Source organism: Nansenia antarctica (assembly GCF_963989245.1).
Source record: "Nansenia antarctica genome assembly, chromosome: 1".
NCBI lineage: Eukaryota > Metazoa > Chordata > Actinopteri > Argentiniformes > Microstomatidae > Nansenia > Nansenia antarctica.
The window spans coordinates 2,512,290-2,518,877 of record NC_137674.1 but is presented as its reverse complement, the minus strand read 5'-3'; positions in this window follow the sequence as shown (position 1 = coordinate 2,518,877).

Here is a 6,588-nt window from a genome sequence, read left to right as displayed (position 1 = left end):
CACCTAACTGCATGTTAAGCTGTTATGACAATATGCTGATAGAACATCAACATGATAAAAACACATAACTACACATAATTAGATGATCACACAGTCCTTGCTTTTGAACACCTACGTTTGTTTACAAGCCATGTATCACTAACCCAGTAGCCTGAAGCAGGCGATACAGTGAATCAAATTCACAAATGATAAATAATTTGTATTAATTAACCTCATAGGAGCCAACGGACCCCCATCGGCATCCGAAGTGATATAAAGAGTTTACCTCGATCAATTCTCTTCATCGATATCACATTGTTTTCACAATTTTGCATGCTATACGATGCCACATTTTTTTTCCCGAGACGGTAAACACGGCCTAAGTCACATCCAGTTTTCTCCAACTGGAGAATGTGTCATGTCAACGCCGAATTTCCATACCATTGGTCGGCCAACCCAAAAAAATCCCCTCCCCCCCCCCAAAAAAAAAAAAATTCTGATACATGAGAAAGGTCAAAGGTCAAAGATGGTGCCGAAATATCTCCAAATGGCCTAAACATATAGGTGTCCACCTAAACATACCTGTACTAAAACAGGTACAAAGTTGCATTTGCTCACATTACTAGCATCGACTTTGGCACAAGTACTAATAAGACCCTGGAGTACTGATTCCTAGATGATTTGGGCTTGGTTATCAGGTTTCCAAGGTGATATTCACTGTAAAAGCTGTTGTTTTTTTAGGCGGAGACTGAATTTGAGATGTTTTATAATGTTCTAGCTCTATTTGCTCTGACACAGTAACATAGATTTTGATTCGGACACTTCTACAGCCACCCCACAGGTGTTAGCTTTCATTTGATAACAATATCATTATGAAGGCCCTTGTGATTGTGGAGATATTCTATATTCACTGTGGGCATGTCATTTCGAGCAGAAAACCAGAAAAATGAGGTGGATAAGAAGAGGTTAAACATTTAGTGATCCTTAAACTGTTTGTTGTATTGAGTAGACTCTTTAACACTTAGATTTTCGTAGTATGAGAATTGCCAACATGCGGACTGTTTCACCAGACCGGGTAAAATTTGGTACACAGTATAAGTGCATACGGACAAGAGAAAATCAGAGAGAAAAAGGTGGCTCGGTATAGAAGTGTTTTGTTGGCCAGTATATCCATGGGTGGTGAAGTGAGAATTATGTGAGACTCATACTAAAAATGAGAGGAGGTGTATCACCAGCTAGGCTGCACAGCGAGAATCATTAAAGATTCATGGATATGAAACCATTTGCAAATCACGGATATGATTCATGCATATTCAAAGAGGCCCTCGTAAGCAAGGCCTCATAAAACCCATATCCAGCGTGGAGGAGCCAATGAAATCAGCAGACGACATATCATTTTTTACAAGGATGTGACTCCAACTCCTTACAGACCAGCAACAAGGCATTATTTCCTACAAAGCAAAGATGGATGAGAGGTATCCAGCCCTGAATGGAAATGATTGGCTAAACATACATACAGTATCTTGACTCAATGATAAATGTGGAATAATACTATTGTGCAATATGACAACCCTAGTCGTCTGTCTGTACAGTATAGTACAGTGGATAGTGTACATAGCCTTTATTTATGTAAACCATCTCCTTCCCTTCTTGTGATTTTTTTTCTAAAACTGTTTTTTTTTTCCCTTTCCTAACACCAGGGGAGCCACCCCTCCTAAATGTCGTTGTTTGGTACCTGTACTGTAGCAATGACAAATAAAGACCATTCATTCCACCATTCCATTCCATACAGTATCTTGACTCAATGATATTGTGCCTTCCTCCTTTTGCTTAATAAACACTCTAATAGGAGACTTATCCTGACTTATGAATAATTCAGAAATGAGCTGAGGCAAATGAACAGAAAGTCGCTCATCCAGAGACATCGGGCGAACTTGTTCACACGCGTCGTCGCCCATTAACATAATGTTTAAGGACTGTATTAGCACTCAATTTGAAATGCAGATTTGAGAACATTTCACTGGGGGTTATGATTATGTTGTACAACAATTTCAGTGAGGGCCTCACCGAACGAACACCTGTGATGATGTGATTGAGACAGACGGGCCGGCCGCCAGGGCCAGGGGAAGTCACGGTCCGCCCAGATCTGCTCAGTGTGAGCGTACGGGGAATATCCTGTCTCTGGCAAAAGGAGCGTCACGCGTGCTATGATTTTTAGGTTACCGGAGAGGTCTCCAGGCAGGCTATGTATAGCCGTGTTCCCGTGCGTCCTGGTGAGCGGAGAGAGCCAGGTGCCTGTCACTCTTATTGGGGCATCTCTCGCAGCGTGAGCCAGCTGCAGCCCTGGTGCTCCTGAGGGACCGGGCAGAGGAACCGTGCCAATGCCCATCAGCCCATCAGCTCCACACCATGGGTGTTTGAGTCTCTCCAGTTACAGCGTGGCCCAGATTCACACATCATAACGTCAGAAGCCTGTGTGTGTGTGTGTGTGTGTGTGTGTGTGTGTGTGTGTGTGTGTTTAGAACCCCTCAGAGGAGGTAGGGGAGGACCATCTTACTCTGGGATCAAAATCAACCTCAAAACATCTTTTTTAGATAAAAACTACTTCTAAATATATTCATGTGTCACCAAATCCCTGATTAAATGAAGGTCTCTAGAGTGTTCTCAAAAGCACCATGGTGTAGCCAGAGGACAGCTATTTCCCACCCTCTGGCTACGTTGACTTGAACACAAAACCTCAAAGGCTGGTGGTCCTTAACCACCCTTAATTTCCTTTACAGTTCTCTCAGTCTCTGTGGAGGGTCTACGCCACTCAGGATAGCGTCTCTGGAAACCCTTTGGACTTGCGGTTGATGTTACAGGTACATTTGTAATCAGGGTAGAGAGCTCTCCAAACTCTGTGATGCTGGTGACACTAAGGGTTCAGGAGCTTTGTTACCCAGGTAACAGGTGAGTCAGGTACAGTAGGTATTGGTTTGCTTTTCACAGTGTCCAGGATCTGATCCTCATGACGCCTCCAAGTGTTCTCTCCTACATCCTGTTGGCTATTGTTTCTGTTTGCCACTTGTCCGATAGTCACGTGTAATAACTTCCTGTCCTACGCTGCACTCTCTCCCCACAGTGATCTGCAATGCCCCTACCTTGGACACCTTCAAATCAGCCCGCAAAACGTATCCGTTCACCAAGGCCTTTGGCCCCTAGTCTAGTTTTGTCACTGTCGCTGTCTTTTTGTTTTCTTTGTTTGTTTGTTTTTTCTGTTCTGTCTGTCTGACTTCCTGTCTGTAAAATCTGTAAAGCGTCCTTGGGTTTGAGAAAGGCGCTATATAAAAGTCCCACCTTACACTGGGTTTGAGAGGTTTTCCTTTTCAGAAACATCATGGCTGGTGTTGCATGCATGCATTGCATTTCTGTAAACAAAAAGGAAATTGTCTATTTTGTGTTGCAGTGTCCTTTGTCCGTCGTCCATCACTTTGATTGTTTTTTAAAGGTCTGTACAAATCCTTCTGCCAAGCCATTTGTGTCTGAATGATAAGGAGCAGAGATGAACTGCTTGATTCCATTTTCCACTTTGAAGAACTCGAACAAATTGTCGTCCATTTTCTGAGCATATTTGTTCAGGTAGTCTATTTCTGGAGAAGATAGAGAACCTGATTACGGAAATTGTCTTTTCAGATGTGCTTGTTTTTATTGCTATGACCTTAGGCCATTTAGAATGTGCGTCAACTGCTAAAGAAACACAGAGTCTCTGAATGCTCCAGCGAAGTCAATATGCACTTGTTGCCATGGTAATGAAGGTCATTCCTAGCAAGGCTCTTCATTTTAACTGTCCCTAAGTGGCTGAGAATCCTGAGTAAAGTGAATCTGCATGCACAGGCCGTCGTTTCACTGTGATGTTATACACCTTAGACTGTGTTCGGTCATCGCAGGTGTCTCTCTGGCTGTGGAAGCTGGTCAACTAGAGTTGTGTAAAATACTTCTGCTGGGTCGACATCTTCTTTGGTCAGTAGTGGCGTAGGCGACAGGCCTGTGTGATAACAGTGCTTAATCAATTCCATATGGCATGGCCTTTCTCTGTAATACTATGCAGTTATGAAGACAAGACCAATCTTTTTCTACATTTACATTGTATACATTTAGCAGGCGCCATTATCCAAAGCGATTTACAACAAGTACATTTGTGTCCGTAAGTGAGTCAGGTATCATCAAGAAAATCTAATCTATGCCAGGACCAGGGGCTATTGGCAGTCAGGTTCCTAGAAGAAGGAAGGATTACTTTTTTATTTATATATTTATTTATTTACATTAGAGAAACTGTACAGGGGTGTAGTGGGGATGAATAGGTCTTTAGGAGGGGCAGTCAAAATGTAGCCTGAAGCGATGGGTCTTCAGTCTACGGCGGAAGATAGGTGGTGACTCTGCAGTCCTGACAGCAGTGGGAAGCTCGTTCCACCAGCGGGGAGCCATGACAATAAAAAGCACGACTGCTGCATCCATGTAGGGGAGGCGGTGCCAGGCGGCCAGCCGAGGTGGAAGAGCGACAGTAATCAGGCAGCGGTTTGGAGGCTGATGATTGCTTGCAAGTAGGGAGGGGCTGTTCCCTTTGTACCGCCTGGTACATATTGTGATAGTCATCTTTAAAATTGTTTCTGTAGGTCACAAAAACCTGTTTGAAGTTTAATTCAATGTAAAAAGGCTTTGAAAATAAAAAGTTTGGGATACATACACTCAGTGTATTGGCATTGGCATTCTACCAAGATATGCTTGTTTTTGTGAGTAATCTTCGAAAAATAAGTAGTTTTCCGTCTTAATACTACTATATAAAAATACAAAAATGTCATATCATGAAAGATGGTGATATAACTAGCTCAACAGTAAAGTGTGCCTGTCTGGTAGCCTAATTCTAATTGCAGTAGTAGCCTAGAGCTAATATGCTTAGGAAGCAATTTTCCAGATATTTGACCACTTTTTTCTCGGGCCTCCGTTCATTTAATCATCCTGATGTTGGCTGGTTGTCAGCCATCTTTCAAGGGTAAAAACTCAAATGTACTCATCGCTCAAAACAAAAACATGTTGATTTGACACCCTAGTTTGCCATTTAGCAGACACTTTTATCCAAAGCGACTTACAATTACGAATTACAGGGACATTCCCCCTGGAGTAACTGAGGGCTAAGTGCTTTACTCAAGGACACACTAGTAGTGGTGTGGTTTCAGGTGGGATTTGAACTCACAACCTTCCGATCACAAGTCCAACTCACTATCCACTAGACCTAGTGAGTGTGTGTGCATTATACTTACACTAAATGATCTTAAACTGCCCATCAGTACGTCTGTACTGAGTGCTTAAGAGGCATCATACAGTAGGAAAGAGTACAGGGCATTTCTACATTTAACACTAGAACAGCCATGCTGCTGTGAGTAAAAAAACGTTTATATCTTTGCACTCGATCACATTTCAGGACCGTCCTTTCATGACTTTTCCTAGATTTGTGCGTTCTACCACCCGGTATCCTTACATTTACAAAATCACATCAGGATAAGCTAGTATAAAGCTATTTAGTAATTTGTGGGAGTCTGTGTAGGAGGCAGGCTGATTTACAAGCGGCCAACTAGTGGTCGTTGTGTGTAAAGTGCAGCTTACCATTGTAAAGAGGGGGTCATTGGAGGCGGCTCTTATAGTAGGTAAAAAGGCACGGCTGTTCTAGTGTTAATTGATATAGTCATGATGGGTTTATAATGGGTTATGTTCTTCGTAGAAGCTACAGACCTGAGGTTGATTGTTTTACATTGACACTAATAACTAAATCACTCCTCCTGGGCCTCAGGTCAATTCTACTATATGCAAAACAACCACAAGTTTTCAGCTGTAATTCTATTCTTAACAACAACACATAAATGCATGCCCTTAAGAGCCAGGGGATAGGCATTCATTTTTTTTATTCCAGGTGAATGTGAGATATCATTATTTTTGCAGTAGAGCTTTAGGTAACAACTCTGTTTGGTATGGACGTAGTCTGCCTCACACATGCTCCTGGCTAACCGTCTGCGGAACAACGGGCTTCCGTGTCCTATAGAGGGAACGGCATGGGCGTACACACACGCAGGCACGCGTAATTCCTCTGAGCCTCCTCCTCTGATTCCTCCATTTAATTCTGAGCACAGCTACCCAAAAGTGTGTAGGGGTAGTGGTGGTCTAGTGGATAGTGAGTTGGACTTGGGATCGGAAGGTTGTGAGTTCAAATCCCGCCTGAAGCCACACCACTACTAGTGTGCCCTTGGGTAAGGCACTTAGCCCTCAGTTACTCCAGGGGGAATGTCCCTGTAATTCGTAATTGTAAGTCGCTTTGGATAAAAGCGTCTGCTAAATGGCAAAATTAATTAAATTAAATTAATGTGTGATTTGTAAAGAGAGGTGCCTGTGAACAGAACAACCTCCCTGGAACGTGTTTTTTTCTGCCTTCTCAAAGTTCTCCAAAAACTTCTGATTATTTGTTTTCCAAGACATAATGCTGGTTGGATGGTAGAGATGAAGTATTACTGTTTTAATAATTGAATTGATTCAAACCATAGCGATCACAGCGACACATCCTCCTAGCATAGAGAGAAGTGG